The sequence below is a fragment of the Ptychodera flava genome, chromosome 21 (genome assembly GCF_041260155.1).
Source record: "Ptychodera flava strain L36383 chromosome 21, AS_Pfla_20210202, whole genome shotgun sequence".
Lineage (NCBI taxonomy): Eukaryota > Metazoa > Hemichordata > Enteropneusta > Ptychoderidae > Ptychodera > Ptychodera flava.
Window position 1 is genome coordinate 21023623 of NC_091948.1, and position 11315 is coordinate 21034937.

General features: G+C 36.2%; 1 long non-coding RNA gene across 1 annotated transcript; it reads right to left on the minus strand.

The window, feature by feature from the left end:
- Positions 1 to 4954: 4954 nt before the first annotated feature.
- LOC139121013 (uncharacterized) lies at positions 4955 to 10535 on the minus strand. Its single transcript, XR_011549199.1, has 3 exons — positions 10454 to 10535; positions 5307 to 5443; positions 4955 to 5168 (listed from the first exon to the last, which is right to left on the minus strand). It is a non-coding gene; the product is annotated as an uncharacterized lncRNA (long non-coding RNA).
- Between the last annotated feature and the right edge of the window lie 780 nt (positions 10536 to 11315).

The following is an 11315-nucleotide window of genomic DNA, read 5'->3' on the forward strand; positions in this document are numbered from 1 at the left end:
ACGCTGTCCTTTCTCTTGCTCACGCTTGGTTCCTGTACAGTAACAATTTTCAGATCGTTTAACACTGAGGTAAAGGGTGGACAGTTTGATATCGGGGAGGGGGCATGGAAAATTCTTGGGAAACAATTTTAAAATGTTGCCTTTCAAAAAAAAAATCCAGCTAAGGATGACAGGAAAAATAAAAAAACATTACCAGCAGGCGTGGAGTAAAAAATTAATGAACCGACATTCTGGAATGCTCAGTCAAGTTTGTCAGCAAAGCCTGCATTGTGGATGGCTGTAAATATCTTAATATACTTATTTCATGACTAGTTTTTGTCTCTCAAAGCATGTCTCAAGATACATCCGTTAATTTCCGAATAGAAGATGCATATACTTACTGTACATGTATATGTAGCTGCATTTTAAAGTATTCTAGGGGTGAGAGCAGAATCACCTTCATGTACTACAAGTACTTTGTGCGGCAATCAATTTCTTTCCAACTTTGCGTATGTCATGTCATGTAAAGAAATACATCTCGACAGAACGAAAGTGGGACTTTTGCAGTTAGGCGAGCGCATTTGGGCACAAAATATTACTCTAGGGAAACAGGGAAATAATTGCCAGAATCAGCCAAGTTGAAATCACATAATTCCAAATTAAACGGAGAGAAAATTAGCGCGACCATTCCATCTTCCAGACCCCCGAATATCAAACAGTCCAACCTAAACACAGTGACCTAGTTACTTAGTTCGTGTAGCATCGAGTATTTCACATGTATGTTGTGTTTCTAAGTGTGATGATTCAATCGTTCCTTGAAACGTCGAAGTGTGAGAACTGCCTTATATTCACAGGATGATCCTTGACAACTGTATTGAGCCTTGTCTTTACTCGATATCTGTGCTGCAATGTTGTGTAGCGGTAGATTCTCGAAATAGATCGTCTTAAAGCTCGAAATGTAAAGTCAGGTCAAATGATGTACTCATTAAGCGAATATGGTACGTGTCCCTTGCCAACTGCTGCAAATCTGCAGCAATCTACAGCAAAATGGTAAAAACTTTCTAACATTCCTTTGAATAAATACATCTGTCTAAAATATACACAGGCGTCTGTATAATTGTGTCTCTCCGAAAAAAGGATTTTCCAGATCATAATGAACGTGTTAGACATTGCATCGGTATCTCTATGAAATTTCATATCTGTACCAGATAATAATGTGGTTTCATAATGTGTTCCCACAGTTTTCCAATCCTTGTACGATCTCCCAAACTTGTTCACTAATCAAATGAATGCAATGTCAAAGAATTTGCTGTAAGTTAAAGGCTAGGTCAATACCAAACATGTAAAACACGACAATTCACACCTTAACAACAAAACAGAAGCGTCATTATCCTTACCCTTGTGCATGAGCCGTGGACTTGGAAGAGAGGTGGCGCTGCACAACAGCCGGGCCCACGCCCATATACAAGCTCCCGATTATGTTATTAATGAAGATTCCCAAGACGGTAAGGCGGACGGTTGGATCTAACGAGAAACTGAATAAACGAAGTAAGTATCAAATTTGGTGATCACGTATAATATTCACAAAAAACGTGTTCAATTTTGTTAATTGGCACTTGCAATCATTAACGAAAGTCACCATTTTTGCAAATATGATTACTACAAATACGTGAACACTATTGTGTTCTTAACCCCCTTAGAGGAAGTCTCTGCAGAGAACGTAAAAACTCAATAATATAGGAATGCCAAGTACAAGTTTAACAATATTGTGTACACGACAGATGTAGTGAACGGTTCTTTGCATTACGACTGTTCATAAACAAACTAAAACGTTTTGAACCTCACTTAAAAAAATTCATCCTGTCTCCAACATTATTCAGGTTCCAGACACGTTCAACGCCACCTGCTTCACCAGTACCGAGGACCGCCACAGCCACCACCGAGCCGAAAATGACGAAAAATTGAAAAACGTCTGCCTATATGACAGCTTTAATTCCACCCTGTAGAGAACAATTTGAAGATGCTTAAGAGTCATTTGTTCATTTTTGGCAGTTGTTATTGTTAAATGTTGTTGTTTTGGTGCATGGTCGTCATGGTAGCTATGGCATTGTGTCAAACTTAATAAAACAGTAAATTTTGAATTTTACACTTTTCACTGACAAAAATCTACAACCTTTGGGATATGCAGGACCTGGGATATGCAGGACCCCTTACAGTGGTACAACAATTCTTTTCGTCATAGTTTATGAAGATATTTAAAATGACCGATACTTTATCTAACTTTAAAAAATGCCATAATGAGAATATTTGTTGTCATTCGATCTCCACACTCACTTCCCTTGACGTATCAACAAACACAAATTTACAAAATCCAGTAGTAGGAAAAATTCTTACCAAGGTTGTGTAAAACGTCGTTACACTGCCAATAATTGCAATCATTTTCCATACCTCAAAATCTTGCACTGAAAAGGTAAACTTGATAATTGTATTATATTTGTGTTAGGCATTTGATGTATGCATAAGCTTACATTTGCGCGAAAATTTGTGTATGTATGTATGTATGTATGTATGTATGTATGTATGTATGTATGTATGTATGTATGTATATATCTATCTATCTATCTATCGATGTGTTTATCTGACTGTCTGTCTATCTACCTATCTACCTATCTATCTACCTATCTACCTAATTATCTAACTTTCTATCTATCTATCTATCTATCTATCTATCTATCTATCTATCTATCTATCTATCTATCTATCTATCTATCTATCTATCTATCTATCTATTGATCTATCGATCTATCGATCTATCGATCTATCGATCTATTTATCTATCTATCTATCTATCTATCGAGGTGTTTATCTGTCTATCTGTCTATCTATCTATCTATCTATCTATCTATCTATCTATCTATCTATCTATCTATCTATCTATCTATCTATCTATCTATCTTCTCTCTAGCTATCTAGCTCTATATCTTTCTATATAGCTATCTAGCTATCTATCTTTCTAGTATCTATCTGTCTATCTGTCTATAAAATTTTCTTATTTTATATCATTCTATAACAGGGATTGTTATGAGGTTATTACAAAGGTTGTAGGGGGAAATTAATACAGCGTATCACCCGACACAACTAAGCATCAAGTTCGTGGGTTTGACCTGCACGTAACCTTTTTTATTTTTGAAACACTGCAAGAGTAGTAACAAGGTAGGATATCCATGACTAAAGTAAGCGACAGAATATTGTCAATTAAATGCTTCCGAGACAAAAGTCTTAATGCCAATATTTCTATCTATCTATCTATTTATCTATCTATCTCTCTATCCATTTATTATCTATCTATCTATCTATCTATCTATCTATCTATCTATCTATCTATCTATCTATCTATCTATCTATTATCTATCTATCTATCTATCTATCTATTTAGCTAGACACATAGATAAATAGATAGAAACACGTCATATATATTTAAACAAGTCATAATTATATGTTTATTACATACATAGACCTCGTTATTCACAAATTGTAACATCACACAATTATTTAACAGAATAGAGGAAAGTAATTATGTCGGCACTGCCTTCTAGTCGTAAAAAAATCCATGAAAATCGCACATGGAGGAAAAATGCAGTGGGTTTTGATAAATGTTTTGAAAAATTAGGTAACCATAAACATGTAATGCATGTATACAAAACTATAAGTGATTGTGACAGTTTGTCTGCTTTCAGTCGGGTAAACACTATCGCATTCACTGTCGTTTGCTACTAGTGTTAGCCATGTCCGCTCATTCGGTATCCTCGTTGATTTCTTTGCTACTGTTTACCTGCTGATATAGCCAGAGCTGGTGCGTACATCGTGATCGCCGTCGTCAACAACAGATGCAACATAGCGACGATTGCACACGTGATGCGCAAGCTTAGATTGTACCGCAGACCAATGTACTGCAACATAAATAAATTAGGTTAGTTGATAATGACGCCTGTGAAGCTACGCTGAGTGTGTAGGTGTAGTGGCGTAAATAAATCTTGCCAGTTCAGGCAAAAGATGTTCATTTCTGGTCATGGACAATGATATTCGGTAAAACTGATGCGACTGTTCGATTTACTAACTCTCTCACTTTGCTTGGTTCATGACTATTACCTCAAACTTAACTTTTTGGTTTGGACTTTCTTCGACTGCAAATATTACCTGGCCCCTTGTTTGCATTTTGGGCCCGGCTATGAGGACAAGATAGCTCAGTACATCGGTTCTTGTTATTTCAATGATGCGACATCATGAATCAGGTTGTGTGTTAGCTGTTGGTTTGGAAATACTCTGGGAAGGATTGTTGGAACAAACTCGTCCAGTGATAAAAATAAAACTCCCATCGCATAAGGTGATGCAGTCGTTGAACAGAAGCGAATCTATTTTTCGGCCTATCTAATCGTAGTGCATGCAAAATATGACGGGGCGAAGAAAACGCACTTTTCACCGCGTTTCAAAGGTAGAAGATATTTTTCGGAGTTGACAGAACATATAAATACCTTTTCCCAGTCTTGCAATACTACAATTATGAAGCCCACAGCATTTCGTTCAAAGATTCTTGCTATGCAACTTTTTTTTTCATTTTGCCCACTTTCTCCCCTAAAATGTAATGGTCGAGCCCAAAATTACATATCACCAATGACTTATTGCATGTATTCCAAATGTTGAGAGTTTATTTGACAACATGTGTTTGTGAGTTTTAATTTTCAATATCGTCCATTTATAGTCATATGATGTCCGCCCGTCAAAACATTCCATTTATCTTTAGTATTAGAACCGAACATTACCCATGAGCAGATAAACATGGAGTATTGTTTCAGGTAACGTAAAACAACAAGGTGAAAAAATTGCACACAGGTTTATCTGCTAAACCTGAAAACAATACTGTTAGCACCGATACATTGCATTGTGCTTTATATGCAGAGCAATGCCTTACCTCAAATGCGCTTGTAATGCGAAGACCCCGAATCACTGGGATGAAGAAGTATGCAGCGAACGGGTATGCAATCAATACGGTAAAGATACGAAGGGTGTATTGCACTCCATAAATGTACACCTCGGCTGGATATCCCAAAATAGGAACGGTTGACGTCACGGTAACAAACACCGACATCGCAATGGGAGCACATGCCATTTTTCGATCGGCTGCTAAAAATCTAGATTCGTGAATGAGAAAAAAAATAATGATTTTTATATTTTTATATGATTTTCATATGACATATACGCATTGACAAAACTTTGGAAATTTACTTCACACCATATAAGAAAAAATCAGATATTGTTAAAGCGCTTACCTGGACGTTGTTTTCTGTCCTCCCCCTGCAAAACAGTGGTATATTCCAGTGGAAGCTGAGACTGCAAGCATTGCGGAGAAGACGACATAGTCGACGACTCCTAAGGGGATCACTTCCGTTGAGTCAGACATCTTGATCTAAAAGTATTGAATTCAACGTTCGGTTCATGTACTTATATGATTTCATATTAATTCAACATGATTTATCAAATAACAAGGAGCTTGAATATTAGGGTTCACAAGTACCTAATAGTAGTAAACATCTTAGTTATCAAAGTGCTCAAAATATTACTTTAGTGCTTCTGATAATTCCTACAAAAGTTGCTGGTATACACTCTTTTCTTTTCATGATTCAAGCTCTTTTTTTGCCGGGGTCTATGATTCAAGTATGCTGAATCAAGATTTGCTGTATGCCAAACAAAATTTCGACATTTTCATCTTTTAGATACCAAATTTAAATAAAATGGCAGCTATTGTCACGATGAATACGCCATAATAATTGGACTTTAATATAACAGCATGTGATTTTATCAATAAAGTTTACAATAAACGGGAGCCGTGACCTTGATCTTTGACACTGAACAGATGGCTTGACCTTTACAAAGCATTTTGACTTTCTGGTATGTTGGATTTTGATGTCATTTTTTCTCAATAAGCTAGGAATACTGATATAGTAGGGTTTGATTATTAAACACTCATCACGAATACAATTATTGTAATATTCCAGTGCAGTTATTGATCTCAAAAACAGTGGAAATGTGTCGTCAAGATGTTATAACAAGAAAGTAGGAAAGTAACTATCATTTTCGATAGGGAGGAATCATACGGTATGTTCTGGGAAAATCTTTACTTCGAAGCAGTAACATTGTGGCATAATGGTGACTGATTTTTAGAAGCACCGGATGCTTCAAATACAGGCCCTCTACCACAAGTTTGAAACTGGACCAACGAAGAAGTAGAAAATTTTCAACGAGTTGCAAATGTATAATCAGCTTATTTACTACAACCATGTAACATACTGACATTAGAATAATTCAAGACTCGTACTAAGCAATTTAAAAGCAATTTTAAATCACATGAGCGTCAGAGGTTCAAGTATGCTTCTTGTATGGTCGGTGGTTGGATACAGCTTTCACCCTATTCCTTAGGAGAAGAAAAAGAGAATTTTGTTGATTGGATTGAACTGAACTGCGACATTAAATATGTCCGGAAGACCCAAACCAAAATATTTTATAACAATTTCAGACATCATCTTAGATTAAGCTTTGAACGGTTCCTTGGTAATTCTAAGTATCTGTTACAATATTTTGAGGAGCATAAATCTGACGTTGAAATTAATGCGTGGAGACACTGTCTTCAATGCGAACGCAATCAATGTGACAGTATCAAAGAGTGATCTTTGAGTGACCTGTGACGTCACAACATTTTTTTGTGGTTTCGGCCCTGTTGGCCAACCGATGCACATGCTAGACTAAAATAGTATGGACGTTAGTCTACTATTCTCAACAGAAACCATTGCATCACTGATAACATAAACCTGAGCAAATATTTTGATCATCATTGGCGTCACCACCACCCTTCACTGATGTATTTTTTTCCGAATTTCAAGTTGTACTCAATCCTTGGTATTAATTACCTTTAATCAATTTCCATGAAATTCTAAACCTTTAAAGCTAATAAGTAAAACGATAAATAAACATAATTTACTCCTTAAATAATCAACTTCACCCATATTAATTTCACAACAATCCTTATCGTCAGTTAGTACCGACGTGATTTATACCAAAAATATCATGGCACCATCTTTTGCGCATGTAAAGTATTCGCGATACCCTCAATCATTACTTAAAGAGATATTACACAAATGGATTTATGAACAGCTCGCTTTTCAGTTCTGACTGATTCTGATCTGTTGAGAAGAGTACTAATATACCTCTCATGCTAGGACGAGGTACATTAACAGTTTAATTGATCATTGTATCCAATTAATTGAATTGTATTGTTCCAAAGTGGTACAGTGAACATGTTCAAACTGACCTAGGTAGGTACAGATAAATGTATTGTGTTCAATTTGTCAAAGAGTTGGACATTAACGGCAATATTTGTACATAACTTTTTGCATTTACCATGATAACAATCCACACTTGTTCTATAAGAGATGTATTGTATCGTTATTATCGTTGCCATAGCAACTATACTACCAAACGCTCAACAAGCTTAAAAACCTTTCCATTCAATAACTGGTAATTTGCATCTAGTTATTGACACAGATGGCGCTTTTCTACATGTGAGATAAATCCCAGTATTCTTGGCTTGAGTCCTCGTTCATACACAAGATAGATTTCTTGTCTTTCTACGTTTTAGGCGTGATGGTAAAGATATTTTTTTTCAAATTTGAGGTAGTAATATTTACTGGCTAATGGCAACGATACATTTTATTCATGGGGATTCGTGAAATAATGCTTCGCATGTATCGGATTTCTTTCGTTACAAACGCTCAAAAAAACATGGCGGCGCCCATAAATTTAGTCGAGTATACTTCCGGTTACTCACATAGTATATTAAACCGGTGCATGCGTAGTCAGAGAGCCGCTTCGGCGACTGTAAGGGAGTGTAAATTCAGGCGGTTTAAATGAATGACTGAGCATGCCAAATGATAACAAATACAAGTTAACCTATTTCCGTCAATGGCTTATGCCAGAGAATCATGACATTATGTTGCTATGAATACCAATTCATCTCAAGATCAATCCCCATACTAAATAATGAAAGCAGATGGTATACTCCAGAAATGGATGAATTCTAGGGCGAACTATTTCTCTTAAACTGCTAGCAGTGGCCCTGCAAGCGCATTTGGGGACTCAGCTTTGGAAAATTTGGGCTTGGGGCGGCGGGGTAAGAGTAAGCTGTATTAATTTTACAGACAGTCAATCAACAGATGACAGAAAAAATGAAAATACTTCAAAATGGTGCAATTTTTATTAGGTGTATAAAATTAGCTTCAGAGGGTGAATGCGATAACCTTTCTGATGTGATAGGTATTAAAGCAGAAAACCTTCCAATTGTTTTGTTATTATATAGGAGATCTATTCCAGTCAATCTACGCCAAAAAAGGAGTGAACCTAAAGACTAATTGCAACAGAAAATGTTTGTTCACCATGCATTTTGGAAATAGAAGTAGAAATGAAATACTAAAGTTTAACAAAATCTAATGCATGTAACAGTGCCTAATAAGCATGTATGTAAAAGGGGTTTATGGGACTAAAATTGTCCCTGATAGATTTATACATAAAATATTTAGCTAAACATGGTATTTTATGCATGTTTTGTCCTATTTGCCCTGTTTTTGGTGTAGGCAATGCCGATAAAAATACGTTTTTGTCATAGAAATATTGCTCATTCGCATAATTCCAATGTTGCCACCCCAACATTTCACTTGTCGTAGGATTCCCCTAATGAATGATTTGTAACCTACTACTGAAAGCAAAAGAATAATTTTGTCACTGTTAATTTAGATATAGACCCTCGTTTAGACGGGTCTTGAATGGCATACTTTTTTAATTTTATTACTATCTAAGAGGAGAAACTGCGCCTAACTTGCATCGATATAAATGGGTAATAGGTGCAAAATTTTCACTAATAAAAGAATTATGTATAATGAATAAACACGTGACATTTTGTTCAAATAATGTTTACCTTTTTTTGTCCAGGCAATATTTTAGAATATCCTCATTTGCATAAATTAAATACGGCTGCCATAGTGCTATACTTTTCTACATTTCACATAAATGTAACTCTATTTAATCTACAAAACAGAGCTGCTGCGATAAAATTATATTTTCACTCTGTATGTATTTCGGGAAGGTCACAAACTGAAAAACAAAAAGTCCAATAAAATCTGATAGTAAGAGGTGAAACAGTACATAATCGGAATATATGATACCAATGGTGACTGAAAGAAAAGATATAAATTTTGAAGGACAAGGAGGCTATGGAAGGAGCTTTCACATTTAAAATAAGTGGATCAAGAGGCATGAATACAATCTATAGTTTATAGTTATAGTTATAGATGATCTAAATATCGACTATGATCAAGCAATAGATGCACGAAAAGTTTTTCATTCGGAATATAATTATAGTAATGTTGCAGCAAGACTTGAAATTTATTATTACAATTGGAATATGGTTTATGGGAGCACGATTTGCTATTTATTTCATTCCAGTGAGTCCCTACAACACCAATGACTATGATGTTATGGATAATCTGATAGATCTTTCCATATCGGTTGGCGAAAATGGCTGAATCCGCGGCATACGTGACTAGTAAATAGGCTTATGACCTAGCACTTACAAAAAGGTGACCTATGGGGCGCATACTTAAGAAGTATATTTTCTTCCTTTTTTGTTAAAATCAAAGTAAGGAAATTCTCTTTACTTCTGACTTGTGTGGTTTGATGCGGGTATTATCCGAGGGTGAAACACTAATAAGCATTACAAGCCCCAACCTGGAAGCAGTTCTGGAAATAGAGGTCTTTTAAGCCTTTCATGGACCAGAATTTTGATCTAGTGCCCTCTTTTTCACCGATTACAATGATGAAAACCTCTCTTTCTGTGCTTTTGAGACTACGCACAGATATCCATGTCGCCAGATACTGCAACCAGAAAATTTAAAGCTATTCAAACATGCGGCTTTAAATGTTTTGCGATATTATCTCTCCTCACTTCCATTCTTGAATTAAACAGTGTAAGTTTGTGTCTTTTAATTTTTTTCAATGTTCTTCACAAACAAGTGCTAATTTTGTTGAATGTCCAGTTAAATGGGGGTGGGGGTCTTGAAATCTGCAGTGGAGCAAAGTTAGCAAGACATGGACTTTAAGAGTGCAACAACCGGACCTGAACTGTATATTTTTATACTGATTAGTGAGCGCTTGAAAATTAATATGAATGCTTACTAGTAATGGTTTGTGTGCCATTATTAAATTCAGTTTGGCATACAGCAAATTGGGATTCGGTTGAAGTATCGAAAGTAAAGGGCAAGTCAGCTTTTCCCAAAAAATGCTTCTAGGTGTCTTTTATCTCAAATCTTTAACCCGCCCATCATACTACATGTACAACGAACAGTAAACAATGGAAAAAATATTGACTTACTCCTGTATCAGGACACTCCACAAAGTTTATCCTTTTCTACAGGCACCGCACACTAGACACCTGCACCAATGGATGGTTCCCTGTGCTGTTATGATATTGTAGACCTGTACTTAAACTATGTGATTGACGCCTTGGTGACAACCGAAAAACTTGGGGAGAATCAAGATTCTTATCAAAACCTACGACCTGAAAGGACCCTTGTGTATTGTGACACTTGTTATCGTGAAGCTAAACCTTTATTTAAGACTTTCTTATCAAGGGTAAACAACGGGCTCGGTGCATTGAAAACAACTGTCGTAAGCAGTACGCTTATCCGACACATCCTATCACAACTGCCATAAGTTATCTGACACACCCTTAAGCCATGCAATCGCACTGAACGAAAAGTGTTTACTCGGTGGCTACTTTCAAGATATGTTATGTCGCGAGTCAAATTCTGATATTGATGACATAGTTCAGACCACAGTGGAGGGACTGTGTTCAGATACAAAGACCTTATCTCAGCGAAATTAGAGACTCTCTACTTTCATGCAAAGTTGAAGCGCTCCGCTTAAAAGGGGGACGTGGTCGTCTGAACTCTGCTCAAAGGTTGCCAGGGACCCCTACTACTGATGAAAATACTGTATCTAGGGTACGTTAGCGATTGATTAAAGTTGAAACATGCTTGTTAACAATGGATATCGTAAACTGTATATGTTGCACCTATGTTGAAGTGATGCATATAGATATCATGCATGAAATACATTGTTTATAAACAAGAACGTCACACACACGCAGTTCCGACGACCACCCCCATCAAGATAAAATGGTTAAAACATGAAACTGTAAATAAGAATTCATTGACATAAAATCAAGGTTTTAT